Source organism: Bufo gargarizans, chromosome 1 (genome assembly GCF_014858855.1).
Source record: "Bufo gargarizans isolate SCDJY-AF-19 chromosome 1, ASM1485885v1, whole genome shotgun sequence".
NCBI lineage: Eukaryota > Metazoa > Chordata > Amphibia > Anura > Bufonidae > Bufo > Bufo gargarizans.
In genome coordinates this window covers 606138313-606156268 of record NC_058080.1, presented here as the reverse complement: position 1 = coordinate 606156268, position 17956 = coordinate 606138313, and positions in this window count along the sequence as shown.

Here is a 17956-nt window from a genome sequence, read left to right as displayed (position 1 = left end):
GTAACGGTATAAGTGCAGGCCTAGCCAGCCACTAGCCAGTGGGAACAATACAGTCTGTGTGGGCCTGACACACACGGGCTTGCAAATGTGATTATGTCACAGAAAAATATTAAATATAATTTTTTTTTATCTGCAAGGTATTTTCTGTCACACCCTGTATGAATGGTGTGCAGTGCACACAGTCCTGTCTGTGACTGAGCCTGCGGCCTCTCACACATGGGCAGCCAGGCAACTGCAATATATATATATATATACAGACGTGGACAAAATTGTTGGTACCCTTTGGTCAATGAAAGAAAAAGTCACAATGGTCACAGAAATAACTTTAATCTGACAAAAGTAATAATAAATTAAAATTCTATAAATGTTAACCAATGAAAGTCAGACATTGTTTTTCAACCATGCTTCAACAGAATTATGTAAAAAAATAAACTCATGAAACAGGCATGGACAAAAATGATGGTACCCCTAACTTAATATTTTGTTGCGCAACCTTTTGAGGCAATCACTGCAATCAAACGCTTCCTGTAACTGTCAATGAGACATCTGCACCTCTCAGCAGGTATTTTGGCCCACTCCTCATGAGCAAACTGCTCCAGTTGTGTCCGGTTTGAAGGGTGCCTTTTCCAGACTGCATGTTTCAGCTCCTTCCAAAGATGCTCAATAGGATTGAGGTCAGGGCTCATAGAAGGCCACTTTAGAATAGTCCAATTTTTTCCTCTTAGCCATTCTTGGGTGTTTTTAGCGGTGTGTTTTGGGTCATTGTCCTGTTGCAAGACCCATGACCTGCGACTGAGACCAAGCTTTCTGACACTGGCTAGTACATTTCTCTCTAGAATTCCTTGATAGTCTTGAGATTTCATTGTACCCTGCACAGATTCAAGACACCCTGTGCCAGACGCAGCAAAGCAGCCCCAGAACATAACAGAGCCTCCTCCATGTTTCACAGTAGGGACAGTGTTCTTTTCTTGATATGCTTCATTTTTTCGTCTGTGAACATACAGCTGATGTGCCTTGGCAAAAACTTCGATTTTTGTCTCATCTGTCCACAGGACATTCTCCCAGAAGCTTTGTGGCTTGTCAACATGTAGTTTGGCATATTCCAGTCTTGCTTTTTTATAATTCGTTTTCAACAATGGTGTCCTCCTTGGTCGTCTCCCATGTAGTCCACTTTGGCTCAAACAACGACGGATGGTGCGATCTGACACTGATGTTCCTTGAGCATGAAGTTCACCTTGAATCTCTTTAGAAGTCTTTCTAGGCTCTTTTGTTACCATTCGGATTATCCGTCTCTTAGATTTGTCATCAATTTTCCTCCTGCGGCCACGTCCAGGGAGGTTGGCTACAGTCCCATGGATCTTAAACTTATGAATAATATGTGCAACTGTACTCACAGGAACATCTAGTTGCTTGGAGATGGTCTTATAGCCTTTACCTTTAACATGCTTGTCTATAATTTTCTTTCTGATCTCTTGAGACAGCTCTTTCCTTTGCTTCCTCTGGTCCATGTCGAGTGTGGTACACACCATATCACCAAACAACACAGTGATTACCTGGAGCCATATATATAGGCCCAATGGCTGATTACAAGGTTGTAGACACCTGTGATGCTAATTAGTGGACACACCTTGAATTAACATGTCCCTTTGGTCACATTATGTTCTGTGTTTTCTAGGGGTACCATCATTTTTGTCCATGCCTGTTTCATGAGTTTATTTTTTTACATAATTCTGTTGAAGCATGGTTGAAAAACAATGTCTGACTTTCATTGGTTAACATTTATAGAATTTTAATTTATTATTACTTTTGTCAGATTAAAGTTATTTCTGTGACCATTGTGACTTTTTCTTTCATTGACCAAAGGGTACCAACAATTTTGTCCACGTCTGTATATATAAATATATATACAAATTTAAAAAAAGCACACTGACGTACCAGCCCTGAAAAGAGCTTTTTGGGGTGCTGTCAGGACACTGTCCTTACAGCAGATGAGTCTGTGGACACATAGCAATGCCCTAGCTAACGCTTTCCCTATTGAATAACCAGCAGCAGCACTCTCCCTCCTCTCACTGTGAATGCAGCTTCTGTATGAATCTAAAATGGATGCTGTCCAGGAGGTGGGAGGGTCTGGGAGGGAGGGTCTGCTGCTGATTGGCTGGAATGTGTCTGCTGACTGTGAGGTACAGGGTCAAAGTTTACTCAATGATGATGTATAGGGGGCAGACCAAACATTGCATATGTTCGCCCGCACCGAACGCGAACAAGCTATGTTCGCCGAGAACTATTCGCCGGCGAATAGTTCGGGACATCACTACTCATCAGGGGGGCAGTTTAGTTGATTAGTATAAATTCATGAGCCAGTGAGTCTGCGCAAGTAGGCTGGTTGGATATTTTAGGAAACACGCAGCAGGTCTGTCATTAAAGTCAGTAAAGAGGAGATTTAGAGAAGCAGACGATACTCTAGTCTAATGGTCAGCAATAGCAATGTTACAAGATGTATAATGTTATGTACTAAGCATCTACACTGCCCCATGCACAACAACCTGTTTCCTGACACCTTTCTATCATAGCCAGCATGATTTTTTTTCAGCAGTTTGCTCTATAGTAGCTCTGAGCCTCTTCTGTAAGATTGGTCCTAACTAACCCCTTCACTCCCCACACTATGATTTCTCTTCTTTGTATTTATCTATCTTACTTACATTTTGTTCTTAGTTCAGACAAGCACTGCAGGTCTTTCCTAGTCTTTATTGTGACTTTCCCTCGGGAAAGTCTTCCCACTATCAGGAATACTATGAAGTACGAGAAGTTCACTTAGACAACGCCCTTAGAGGAGGTTGGACACGTGGCACAGTGGGTTTACACCCACTGGTTTGTGACAGTAAGCTCAGGCCATGGACCCCGCTGGTCACCCCAAGCCTGTTGGTCAGGAATTGTTACATGAAGTGAGGCGTGAGAGCAAATTTCAGGATGTCTTGATGGAGTTCATGCAAAATGTCGCTGCTTGTCTGGATGCCATCTCTCTTCCAGCTACTGCAGGGTCGCCAGTCGCTGCTACCCCTGCAATATCCAGTCTGAATACCCAGGTGAATCCGGATTTGTGTTCTGCTGGTGTGCAATTCCCTCTGCCATCACGCTATAGTGGAGATCCAAAAACCTGTCGTGCTTCCTAAGCCAGTTCCTGATTCACTTTGAGTTGCATGGGCAGAAGTTTCCCACTGAGTGGTCCAAGTGTGCCTTCTTTATGTCGCTGCTGTCTAATGAGGCCCTTGCTTGGGCAAATCCTATTTGGGAACATGGAGGTCCAGAGACCACTAATCTGCAGACTTTCCTGGCTACCTTCCAGCTGGTCTTTGAAGAGTTCGGCAGCATGTCCTCCGCTGCATCAGCTCTGCTGCCATATACACCCCTTGAGGAAGCTTACGCGAAACGTGTGTTGGGGCTCTCTGTATCCCCACTCTGGTATTAGTTTTTTCAGCAAACCATTCATTATATTATCCATGTACCATGTACTTTGCACTTCATACTGATGTACTGTATCTGGTTTTAGTATTGTGTTGACGATTTTGACTGGGTCCATATGTTATATGCTCACTTTGGGTTATTTACTTATAACTTAGTATCTCTGTGACCTTGTCAGTATTGGTGTACACATCGCCTAGTGGTGTTCCGTTTTTATCCTGTGTGTCCTTCATCCACCATTGTATTGTTTTTCATTGTATTTTATCGGATACTCTGTCTCTTTTTTGAGATTATAATAAAGTTTATATTCATTGCCATTTGTGCTAGCCTCTTTCTGTTTTTGGTGTTATACTGGCCGTGTAGGCTTGGCACGTGTACTCACTCTGTGAGTCATTTATTATTGGTGTCTGCCTCTACGAAAGGTTTACTTGTCTGTGGATCAGTTTGCCATCTAGTTTCGTACCCTGGATGCCGAACTTGCATGGAACAATAAGGCTCAACCGGCGGTGTTTTGGGAGGGCTTTTCTGACCGAACTAAGGATGAATTAGCTGGTCGCGACTGTCCACTCTGAATGACCTGATCACCTTGGCCACAAGAATAGATATGCGATTCGGGGAACGTTCTAAGATGGTCGCATGCACCTGAAGACCACCTTGTTTGGCTCCATTCTTCCAGAGGCCGGTTCTTCCTCCAGTGTTCACCCCATCTGAAGAGCCCATGAAAATAAAGCACCTTAGATTGTCTGACCAGGAACGTTTACGCCGCAAAGCAGAGAACCTGTGTCTATATTGTGGAGGTAAGACCCACTTTGTGAGTAATTGTCCACAGAAGCTGGGAAATGCCAATTTCTAGGATCAGTTGGAGAGGTGGTCCTAGACAAGGAGAAGTCCTCTCCAAAACTTTCTGTTCTGGTGACTCTTTCTCACAAGGGAGTCACACTGTCTGAGCCTGCATTGTTGGACTCCTGGTCAGTTGGTAACTTCATTCAGCAGGCTCTGGTCCATCAGTACCGGCTTCCTACTATCCGTCTAGAAAGGCCTCTGTCAGTGGCTTCTGTAAATGGACTGCCACTTCCCGAACCTGTGCTTTCTGTTGCTATGCCCCTTAAGTTGCAAATAGGGGTTCTGCATTCAGAGATGATCTCTTATGTGCTGCCAGCATCCATGAATCCAGTTATTCTTGGTCTTTCCTGACTGTCAGCTCACTCCAGTTCTGGACTGGCACTTCGGTCAGATTCTACGTTGGGGCTCATCCAACCTGCTTCCTCACCTACAGGTCCTGCAGAGGTCCGACCTGCTTCCTCACCTACAGGTCCTGCAGCAATATGCCATTTTTGCAGATGTCTTCAGTAAGAAAGAGGCCGAGACCCTGCCTCCTCACCGTCCATATGATTGTCAGATTGACCTTCTGCCTGGTGACACTCCTCCTTGTCGTCGAGTATACACACTCTGGCTTTCCGAGACCCAAGAGATTTCTGATTACATCAAGGAGAATCTTGAGAGGGGGTTTATCCAGAAATCTTCTTCACCAGCCGGTGTCGGGTTCTTCTTTGTGCAGAAAAAAAATTGATCCTTATTATGCTTATCGACTATCGAGGTCTGAATAATGTAATGGTCAAGAATCGATAACCTCTTCCACTAATCACCGAACTCTTTGATCCCTTATCTGTATACGAAAGGGCAATGACTGGAAGACTGCTTTCAACACTTGAGACGGTAACTACAAGTATTTCATCATGCCCTTCGGTCTGTGCAATGCCCCGGTGGTATTCCAGGAGTTGGTAAACAATATCTTCCGGGACCTGCTCTATGTCTGGTAATAGTGTACCTGGACGATATACTGATCTATTCTCCAGATATTACCACTCACCAGAGGCATCTACATTTGTTTTACAGCGGTTGAGAGAGAATCGACTTTATGCCAAAGTTGAGAAATGCATCTTTGAAAAATCTATTGTACCGTTTCTCGGAAACATAATCTTGGATACGGGGTTGCAGATGGATCCTGAAAAATTTAATGCAGTATTGGACTGGCCCCACCCACAGGGTCTTTGCGCCATACAGCGCTTCCTTAGATTTGCTAATTTCTATCATCATTTCATCACAAATTTTTCATCTCTTACATCTCCAAGCTCTGCTCTTACTAAGAAAGGGGTGAATGCCAGAGTCTGGACTCCTGAGGTTAAAGCCGCTTTCGTCCAATTAAAGAGGTTCTTTGTTCTGCACCTGTTCTGTGTCATCCCGATGTCTCCTGCCAATTCTTTTTAGAAGTGGACACCTCCTCCATAGAAGCCGGAGCTGTTTTACTACAGAAAGGTTCCAAGAGCAAGATGTTTACATGTGGATTTTTCTCCAAGCTCTTCTCCCCTGCTGAGAGGAATTACTGTATAGGACAAAGATAGCTTCTGGCCATTAAACAAGCCTTGGAGGGGACCCAGCATCCAGTTATAATATTCACCAATCATAAGAACCTTAAACATCTGCAGATGGCCCAGCGTCTGAACTCTCGCCAAGCCAGATGGGTGCTCTTCTTAGCCCGTTTTGATTTTGAGCTTCACTTTTGCCCGGCCGAGAAAAACATCAAAATGGATGCTCTGTCTCGGTCATTTGACAGCAGGAGGATCCCCAGTACAGTGTATAGCCTGCTCGTTTGATCACTTGTCATAACCATTTTTGCCTGGGCACACAACTCCAAACTGGCTGGTCACCCAGGGATCTGCAAGACCTTAGAATCTCACTCTGCCTAAGAATGTGTGTGAATACATGTCTTCCTGCACCATCTGTGCTCAGAATAAAGTCTCTAGGACCAAACCACCCGGGCTTTCGTTACCTCTTCTGGTTTCCGATGCTCCATGGCAACACATTTCCATGGATTTTGTTATGGATCTGCCCTCTTCTGGCGGATGTACAGCTATCTGGGTGGTCGTGAACTGGTTCTCCAAGATGGCGCACTTCATTCCTTTGGCTGGACTGCCCTCGGCTGCTGAACTTGCTAAACTGTTCGAGAAACACATATTCCACTTGCATGGACTACCTTGGCATATTGTTTCTGATCGCGGAGTCCAGTTTACCTCTAAGCTTTGGAGAGCTCTTTGCCAGCTGCTCAAAATTGAGTTGGACTTCTCTTCCAGTTATCATTTCTGTGTTGCCCACATATATAAACCCGGAAGGACATTTTAGTAAATAAACTGCAAAGTTTGAGTCACATGTGAAGAAATTATTTTCCTGACAGAACCTCATAAAACCTCCCTTTCTGTAGTCGGAGCGGTTTCAACCCCAGCAGGAATCCTCACACCTTAAGCCTGGTCAGAAAGCTTCAAAAGAAAGATCTGTATCAGACAGCTGGAGGATACAGGGAGAAAGGTGAGCCTGCGGTCACCCTCCACTGCACAGATCTCATATTTCCCCATATTTCCCTCATATTTCATAGGATAGGAAAATACAAAATGATATAATCTCTTCAGTAATTGCTCAGATTATTATAACCCACCTTCCAGGAAACCCGCTGGCAAACCAGAGATTCCCACTCTAAGATATAAAGGTTCTCAGGCACACTGTATTGTCGTCCAGTCATATTTGGTATCAGATGATGCGTAAAATTGTACTGATAATAAATATCAACTCTATTTCTTGATTAGACTTACGGGTACGGAGAAATAGGCAAAACAAAGATTCTGCCAGATTTTCTCCCTATGAGGCAAAGGACTGCCCCTGTTCCAATTACCCAAGGCTGGACCTGTACTTGTCATAACCACTCCCTGCTTCAGAGTGGGTAAAAACAGTGACACACTCAGCTCCTGGGTCCTTCACCTACCATCTGACGTTGATTAACATCACGACCGCCCGCTGGACACGGGCACCCTGCCATCTTGGATTATTCCTTACAAAGACTTTGCCTTTTACTGGACACTACCACGGTAATTCTGAACTTACAGACATTCTATTCCCTTCCACTTCTTACCTATTTCTATCCAACCAATCTGTTCGACTGGCAGGTATATTTATCTGTCAGTTTTAATGTATATATTTTTTGTGTATAGTTTTTAGAATAAAACTAACGATTGCATCGTTCCAGTTTTGCCCTTGTTCCTTGATTATCTGTCCTCAGATGAGATATACTACCGCATTGTCTTATTTTTCTAAATTGTTAATTGGTTAGCTAGGTTGTAAATAACCATTTCTTCCCTTTAGGATTAGCTAGCTGGGGTCTCTTCGCCCTGATTCAATACAAAGAGTGGTGGCAGCAAATTAATCTGATCTGATATAATCGATCATTTTATTTTTTTGATTGTATTATGTATGGGCACACCAACCAATCTTAACCCCTTAGGGACCCATGACGTATCGGTACGGCATGGGTCCCGAGTCCTTAAGGACCCATGAAGTACCGGTACGTCATGAGTTTAAAGTTAGATTGTGGCGCCCCAGGGGTTAATCAGCACAGGATGCCGGCTGAAATCATTCAGCCGGCATCCTATCACAACGCTGGGGGGGGGTCATATGACCCCCCGTATCGGCGATCGCAGCAAACAGCAGGTCAATTCAGACCTGCGGTTTGTTGCGATTTCTGCAGTTTCTGATCGCCGCGGTCCCTGAAACTTTAGTGTGCTGAAAATATATAGTTATCACCCCCCCCCCCCTGCACCCCTGCATGATTTGCAGAAGGGGTGTTGCGGGCGGTGCGGCAGGCGGGATCGCGATCCCCCGCCCGCCTCCCGCCGAATAATCGTTGGCTTCTAGTGGTTATACCAGGGTGTCAGCACATTGCTGACACCCTGGTATAAACGGCTGACATCTGTGTATGGAAAGAGTTAACAGAAAGATGCGGCTCCCTCCCTCTCCCATCGGGGGGCTGCTGTGCCTTTGCAGCCCCCCGATGGGAGAGGGAGAGAGCCCCCAGACAGCCCCCCGAAGCCCCAGTCCTTACCCTTCCCCGTCTGCGAAGTTGTGGCCACAACTTCGCAGACGGGGAAGGTTCCCATGGCAACAGGACGCCTTCTCAGGCATCCTGCTGTCCATGGTGCTGAACAGATCTATGCTAAAGGCATAGATCTGTTCAGACAAAGTGTAAGTAAAATACAGTACAATATATATTGTACTGTACTGTATTATACAGACATCATACCCACTGGATCTTCAAGAACCAAGTGGGTCTGGGTCAAAAAAAAAGTAAAAATCAAAAAACACATTTATCACTGATTAAAAATGAAAAAAATAAAAGTCCCTACACATGTTTGGTATCGCCACGTCCGTAACGACCTGATCTATAAAATGGTCATGTTACTTTTCCTGCATGGTGAACGCCATAAAAATACAAAAATAAAAACTATGAGAAAATTGAAATTTTGCCCACCTTACTTCCCAAAAAAGGTAATGAAAGTGATCAAAAAAGTCGCATGTATGCCAAAATAGTGCCAATCAAACTGTCATCTCATCCTGCAAAAAATGAGACCCTACCCAAGATAATCGCCCAAAAACTGAAAAAACTATGGCTCTTAGACTATGGAAACAATGAAACACGATTTTTTTGTTTCAAAAATGAAATCATTGTGTAAAACTTACATAAATAAAAAAAAGTATACATATTGGGTATCACCGTGTCCGTATCGACCGGCTCTATAAAAATATCACATGAGTTAACCCCTCAGGTGACCACCGTAAAAAAATTAAAATAAAAACGGTTTAAAAAAAGCAATTTTTTGTTATCTTACGTCACAAAAAGTGCAATAGCAAGCGATCAAAAATTCATATGCACCCAAAAATAGTGCCAATAAAACAGCCATCTCATCCCGCAAAAAATTAGACCCTACTTAAGATAATCGCCCAAAAACTGAAAAAACTATGGCTCTTAGGCTATGGAGACACTAAAACTTTTTTTGTTTTAAAAATGAAATCATTGTGTAAAACTTACATAAATAAAAAAAAATTGTATACATATTAGGTATCGCCGTGCCTGTGACAACCTGCTCTATAACATTACCACATGATCTAACCTTTCAGATGAATGTTGTAAATAACAAAAAAAAAAAAACGGTGCCAAAAAAGCTATTTCTTGTTACCTTGATGCACAAAAAGTGTAATATAGAGCAACCAATAATCATATGTACCCTAAAATAGTACCAACAAAACTGCCACCCTATCACGTAGTTTCTAAAATGGGGTCACTTTTTTGGAGTTTCTACTCTAGGGGTGCATCAGGGGGGCTTCAAATGGGACATGATGTCAAAAAAAACAGTCCAGCAAAATCTGCCTTCCTTAAACCATATGGCGTTCCTTTACTTCTGCGCAATGCCGTGTGCCCGTACAGCAGTTTACGACCACATATGTGGTGTTTCTGTAAACTACAGAATCAGGGCCATAAATATTGTGTTTTGTTTGGCTGTTAACCCTTGCTTTGTTACTTGAAGAAAAATATAAAAATGGAAAATCTGCCCAAAAAGTGAAATTTTGAAATTGTATCTAAATTTTCCATTAAATCTTGTGCAACACCTAAAGGGTTAACAAAGTTTGTAAAATCAATTTTGAATACCTTGAGGGGTGTAGTTTCTTAGATGGGGTCACTTTTAGGGAGTTTCTACTCTAGGGGTGCATCAGGGCGTTTCAAATGGGACATGGTGTAAATAAACCAGTCCAGCAAAATCTGCCTTCCAAAAACCAAACGGCGCACCTTTCACTCTACTCCCCGCTGTGTGGCCGTACAGTAGTTTACGGCCACATATAGGGTGTTTCTGTAAACGGCAGAGTCAGGGCAATAAAGATACAATCTTGTTTGGCTGTTAACCCTTGCTTTGTTAGTGGAAAAAATGGGTTAAAATGAAAAATTTGACAAAAAAATGAAATTCTCAAATTTCATCCCCATTTGCAATAACTCTTGTGCAACACCTAAAGGGTTAACAACGTATGTAAAATTAGTTTTGAATACCTTGAGGGGTGTAGATTCTTAGATGGGGTCATTTTTGGGTGGTTTCTATTATGTAAGCCTCGCAAAGTGACTTCAGACCTGAACTGGTCCCTAAAAATTGGGTTTTTGTAAATTTCTGAAAAATTTCAAGATTTGCTTCTAAACTTCTAAGCCTTGTAACATCCCCAAAAAATTAAATATCATTCCCAAAATAATTCAAACATGAAGTAGACATATGGGGAATGTAAAGTCATCACAATTTGGGGGGGTATTACTATGTATTACAGAAGTAGAGAAATTGAAACTTTGAAATTTGCAAATTTTTCCAAATTTTTGGTAAAATAGGTATTTTTTTAATGAAAAAAATAATATTTTTTTTTTACTTCATTTTACCAGTGTCATGAAGTACAATATGTGATGAAAAAAACAATCTCAGAATGGCTTGGATAAGTCAAAGCGTTTTAAAGTTATCACCACTTAAAGTGACACTGGTCAGATTTGCAAAAAATGGCCAAGTCCTTAAGGTGAAATAGGGCTTAGTCCTTAAGGGGTTAAACGTCTATGGTGCTCACAGTGGATTTGCCTTCAGAAGTCTCTAGTGGACGAGACCTGTATGGCAACTGTGGCATAGTACGACGAGATTGGTGTGTGGTTTGTCACATTGGTTGGCAGCTAGTGGGATAGCAGAACCCAAAACCAGGCAGAAGGCAACTTTTGGGAGATCAGAGTACAAATAACTGACAAGTGCAGTTTTTTGTGCAATCATAACAATAGGACAGCGGTTACTTAGTATCCTGTTCTGTGAAACTTGAGTTCCGGGCGCAAAACGGTACACATTAACCCCTTTAGGACCTTGTACGAGAATGCTCATCCTTACTTGCAGGTACTTAATGCACTAGGACGAGCATTCTCGTCCTAGGTTAACCGCTGCCCCATAACTGCTGCCACAATTAGCAGCAGGGGCCCGGCTGATATTGATAGCCGGGCTCCTGCTGTATCTGCCAGCATCGTTGAAAACACTGATGCCGGCGGATTAACCCCCTGTATGCCGGGGGTCACTGGTCAAAGGGGGTTTGCGGAAGCTTGTACATCCCCATCGAGTCCCCGTTCTGCGGTGACGGGAAACCGAGGGTTACTATGGCAGTCCCGATGCCTTAATCAGGCATCGGGACTGCCAGCTACGGAAGCCCAGGAGATCCAGGCAACTGTTAGCGTCTTACAGTGTAAGACACTGACAGTTCAATACAACACTATACAGATGTATTGTGCTGCATTGAAACAGGGAGCAGACTCTATCCCATAGTGGGACAAAAAATAAAGTGAAAAATTTTTTGTAAAAAATAGGAAAAAAGAAAAGAAAAGTAGACATATTAGGTATCATTGCGTCCATATCGACCAGCTCTATAAACATATCACATGAACTAACCCCTCAGATGAACACCGTAAAAATAAAAAAAATAAAAACTGTGCTAAATAAACCTTTTTTTGTCACCTTACATCACAAAAAGTGTAATAGCAAGCGATCAAAAAGTCATACGCACCCCAAAATAGTGCCAATCAAACCGTCATCTCATCCCACAAAAATCTTACCGTACCTAAGATAATCGCCCAAAAACTAAAAAACTATGGCTCTCAGACTATGGAGACACTAAAGCATGATTTTTGTTTCAAAAATTTTATCATTGTGTAAAACTTACATAAATGAAAAAAAAGGTGTCTTATTTTGGTATTGTCGTGTCTGTGACAACCTGCTCTATAAAAATACCACATGATCTAACCTGTCAGATGAATGTTCTAAAAACCAAAAAATAAAAATGGTGCCAAAACAGCTATTTCTCGTTACCTTGCCTCACAAAAAGTGTAATATAGAGCAACCTAAAATCATATGTACCCTAAAATAGTACCAACAAAACTGCCACCTTATCCCGTAGTTTCCAAAATGGGGTCACTTTTTTGGAGTTTCTACTCTAGGGGTGCATCAGGGGGGCTTCAAATGGGACATGGTGTCAAAAAACCAGTACAGCAAAATCTGCCTTCCTTAAACCATATGGCGTTCCTTTACTTCTGCGCAATGCCGTGTGCCCGTACAGCAGTTTACGACCACATTTGTGGTGTTTCTGTAAGTGGATTAAAATGGAAAATCTGCAAAAGTGAAATTCTTAAATTTCATCTCTATTTTCCATTAATTCTTGTGGAACACCTAAAGGGTTAACAAAGTTTGTAAAATCAGTTTTGAATACCTTGAGGGGTTTTGTTTGTAGAATGGGGTCATTTTTGGGTGGTTTCTATTATGTAAGCCTCATAAAGTGACATCAGACCTGACCTGGTCCTGAAAAAGTGGGTTTTAGAAATTTTCTGAAAAATTTCAAGATTTGCTTCTAAACTTCTAAGCCTTCTAACGTCCCCAAAAAATAAAACGTCATTTACAAAATGATCCATACATGAAGTAGACATATGGGGAATGTAAAGTAATAACAATTTTTGGAGATATTACTATTAAAAGTAGAGAAATTGACATTTGGAAATTAGCTAATGTTTCAAAAATTTTGGTAAATTTGGATTTTTTTTATAAATAATTATTTATTATTTTTTTTGACTCACTTTTACCTCTGTCATGAAGTACAATATGTGACGAGAAAACAATCTCAGAATTGCCTGGATAAGTAAAAGCGTTTTAAAGTTGTCACCACATAAAGTGACACATGTCAGATTTGCTAAAAATGGCCTGGCCCTTAAGGTGAAAAATGGCAGGGTCCTTAAGTTGGTCTGTCGCCGACTTATGAGCCTTATGTGAGTCGCAAGGCATTGCCATTCATAACAAAAATCGATCACAGCTGAGACGGTCAAGCGATGAAGGATTCCAATCCCGTGCGTGAGGCTTCGCTGCCCCTTCGTTCAACGTTACCCAGCACCGCCAGCTATGGGAGTGCTGATGTTGCTACTTCAGCTCCGGGTGATGGGGAAACCCTGGATTACACTATGTCCACAGCTCCTGCTAACCCTCATCAAGGAACAAACAGCTCTAGACTGAACTTCACTGCCTTGGGCCCTATGAGCCAGCAGTTGTTACTGGGCCTGACTGGCTCAGATTTACGTTTATAGCTGGAGATGCAGCTCGAAAGAGAGGAGTGACAGCAGCAGTTCCAGCTTCAGAGAGAAGCGCTGCAACACCAGCGTGCACTAGAACTGGCCTGAATGAGATAGGCCAAGCGGTCTTCCTCTTCTAACACTCCTGCTGTAGGAGGCATACCGCTACCCGTGGTCCACAAAGCAAGGTTTTTCAGTTATGGAGAAAAACGGGGACATTGATTTATATTTACGCTCGTTTGATTGAGCATGCCACCAGTTCTGCATCCCTGAGGACCAGTGGGCTCTACACCTGATGCCTCAGCTGACTAGTAAAGCGCTGGATGCTTATGCAGAGCTATTCACAGACCAAGACTGCGCAAGCCCCAGTATGCCAATGAAGCCGCTGAGCTGGCAGACATGTTTATCACAACCCGGGTGCCGGATGTTTGCAAACCTGTGGTGGCAGACGTTCGCAGGCCTATGGTATCAGACATCCGCAAACCCCTGGTACCTGACAGCTGCAGAACTCCAGTATCTGACAAGGACAGAGTCATGTCCCAGAACTGGAGAGAAGGCAGGCCTGCTGGCCCTGTGAACCGTGAGACAACCAGGCCCTGGTTTGAGCTGTGTCGCAGGCCTGGTCACACCAACCAAACTTGCTACACAGCCCAACCACCTAGCCAGGCAGCTAGCACTGCGGCGACGCCAAGCCCTAAGGGGGCCAATGCCTCCACACCTGCCTCATCTGCTATATTGTTGGTCGGAGGATCCGATGTGCACGGCGGATCCCAGAATCACCAGTCCGTCACTGTGAATGGCCAGACTGTCATCGGATTCCCAGACACCGGTGCAGATGTCACCCTGGTCCGTTCACATCTTGTAACGGAAAAGGATATCCTTTCAGGAAAGTACCTCAATCTGACTGGAGTTGGGGGCACTCGCACTCATGTGGCCCAAGCCCAAGTCAACATCGATTGGGAAATGGGATGTCAAAAGCGGGTTTTTAGGGTCATGGATGATATTCCTGTCACCACAGTGCTTGGCACTGATTTGGGCACCATTGTTTGCCGTTATGATACCCTGCAAACACGCAGGAGACCCAAGCAGGACTCCCTGACCAAAACCAGGTACTGTACAACCCTTTGGGGACACGGGGAAACGGGGACACTTTACCTAATATTTCTACCGTACCTAACGCATCTAGGTGGGAGGTATCAGATTTAAGTGTGCAAGCAACTGAATGTAATTTGTCTATTTCTGCACCTGTCATTGTTGATCCAAATGCATGTGTTAGTGTTAACAATGGTAATATAAATGATGCTGTACCTGTTCTGGCCATTACACGTGCTGTGTCCAGCCTCCTGAACTCAGAACCGATCGAAGGGACCCCCTTGGGCGATTCTGACCTTCAGGCAGGTGACAATGATGCGTGAAACACCTTGTCATGTGATAACGATGATTGTGTAACTGCGCTGGCAGACGCTTCCAGTGTCTCCAGTAACCTGGGCTCAGATGGGGCTGCAGGGACAGAACCAACTGTCCCTCTACCCATCTCTGACCCCAGCATCGAAGGTAACTCTTCGCAGCTGACTTCATACGTCACTGGTCAGCTGGAGGAGACCTATGGCACTGCATTCGTGCAGGCCTTAAAGAGTAACCCCAGTCTGGAGACCCTCAGGGATCAAGCTGGCCAGCCTCCAGGCGAGGGCACTACATGTAAGGTCTATTGGGAGAATGACCGACTGTACTGTGAAGCTGTACAGCCTACAAAAGGTGATGCAGAAGAGCTATGAGAAGTGGCGAAGGATTAGAACATCGACCCCCACCTCTCATACCCACAGCAACTTCAGCTCACCGCACTTCTGAGTGCGCACAGCACCACATTCTCAGGACTCCCGGACCAAACCAATCTAGCAGCACACAAGGACCCACCAGCCATTATGTCAGGTCCCCTATCGCACCTCACCCGAAGTGCAGGCTGAGATCAAGCGAGAAATTGAGGAAATGCTGCAGGTAGGAGTCATGGGCCGCTCCGGTTGTTTTAGTCCCCAAAAAGGACAAGACAACCCGGTTCTGTGTTGACTATCAGAGACTGAATTACATCACTGAATGACTGAATGACATTATAGCGTGCTGCTTTTATAAGTGCATCTGAGATATTCAGGAGACTAACCTAAACTAACCTAGAGCTTTTCCACTGTAGCAGAACTTCAGCTGTGTTTCTGGTTGATACACAGACACTGCTTCAAAACAGGTAAGGAATTTGTTATACAGGTTCTCACTATTGTCTGATTGCAAATGAGCATAGGTGATTAAGGTGTTAAATTTGTTGTTGGGGGAGGAGCTTTTGTGGGAGTGTGTGTGTATTTAGCCTCATAGTATTAGCTTGCCTAATTATAGCTTGCTGCATTCTCAAAATGCTGCTTTTATAAGTGCATCAGAGATATTCTGGAGATACTCAGGAGGACTGATAGTAAGGTGAGGGCTGATAGTAAGCAGTTGTTGGTGGGCGATTCTATCATAATAGGTTTGAAGTTTGAGGAAAATGGGGTTGTGAGATGTCTCCCTGGTGCTACCGCTAGCAGGGATAGATGAGGTATCCTTAATATTGTTAGGCAAACCATGCAGGAAAGGGAGGTGGAAGTTATTGTCCATCTTGGGACAAATGATCTGGCTTGCAATGAGGTTTCAAAGGTGAAGGAAGCTTTTCACACACTTGGAAATGACATACGGGAGGTTGCATCAACTGTTTTATTCTCTGCAGTTTTGCATGTGCATAACCTTCAGCATGACAGGAAGATGTGCATTAAGGAATTCAATGTATGGCTTGGTGAATGGTGTCTGAACCAAGGGTTTGGCTTTGTGTCTCATGTTAGCTCTCGTTGGAATGGAAAAGAACTGTACAAGAAAGATGGTTTGCATCTTTCTGTCAAGGGAACGAATGTCATCAATAAACAGTTCAAAGTATTTGCTAAGGAGCATTTAAACTAGGAAAGGGGGGCAAAAGAGTGATAATCCAGCAGTCCAACTGCCACCCCGAAACAATGCCAGAAGATGCCAGTAGTACATAGGTTAAGAAATGACAAGCTCAGATTCTTGTCTACAAATGCTCGCAGTTTAGGGAATAAGAAGTCTAAAATGGCAGCGGAGAATATAGATTTAGTAACTGTTACTGAGACATGGTTCAATGGGAGTAATGACTAGGATAAAACAATACCAGGGTTCTCTCTATATAGGAAAGACATAGAAGGCAAGAAAGGGGAGGGGTGGCCCTGTATGGGAAAGATAGCATAACATCTAATTTAATACAAGTTAGCGAGACCAATTTAGAGTCAGTTTGGGTTAACTTGCAGCTTGATAATCATAAGGTAACTCGTGTAGGTGTGATATATAGACCACCTAGCCAAGTCAAATAATTAGATTATCTACTAGTTGAGGAAATAGCTAAAATGACATTGAAAGGGGAAGTTATCATTATGGGAGACTTCAATCTTCCTGATGTAAACTGGAAAACCAAAATAGCTAGTTCTGCCAGGAGTACAGATATTCTAAATTCCCTACTGGGATTATCTCTACAGCAAGTAGTTGAGGAGCCAACCCGGAAGGAGGACACTTTAGATTTAGTATTCACAAATGGGAATTTGGTATCTGATATTACTGTACGGGAAAGCTTAGGATCTAGTGATCACCAGTCTGTGGGGTTTACTATAAGTACAGTGACTAACTCACACCACGCAAAAACAAAAGTTTTACATTTTACAAAAACTCACTTTTCTAAAATTAGATTAGTGGTATACGAGTCCCTATCAGATTGGAACAGTTTCAATGGAGTCCAGGAGAAATGGGACTACTTAAAAGTGGCACTATTGAAGGCAACAGATAATTGCATTAGGCTTGTCAGTAAAAGCAAAAAAAGGAAGAGACCACTGTGGTACTCAGCAGAAGTGGCCAAAATCATTAAAAACAAAAAGATAGCATTTAGTAATTATAAAAAAAATATAAAAATTATAATGACAGGCAAATTTATAAGATTAGGCAAAGAGAGGCCAAACAGGTTAAAAGTGCTTCTAAAGCACAGGCAGGAGAGAATTTTGCTCAGTCAGTGAAAAAAGGCGATAAGACATTCTTCAGATACATAAATGAAAAAAGGAAACTAAAACAAGGAATTACCAAATTATAAACAAATGAAGGAAGGTATATGGAAGAACATAAAGAACTAGCTGACTGACTCAATGATTACTTCTGTTCAGTTTTTACAAAGGAAAACTAAGGAAAAGTTCCTCAGTTAGGAAGGAAGACTAATGAATCTTTGAATGCATGTGTCTTTACAGAGGAAGAGGTTCTGTCTAAAATTAATACAAATAAGTCACAGGGGCCTGATGGGATACACCCAAAGCTATTAAAAGAGATTAGCGGTGAACTAGCCAAACCATTAACATATTTATTTAACCAATCACTGGTAACAGGAGTCATCCCAGCAGATTGAAAATGAGCAAATGTTGTGCCCATTCACAAGGAAGGCAGTAG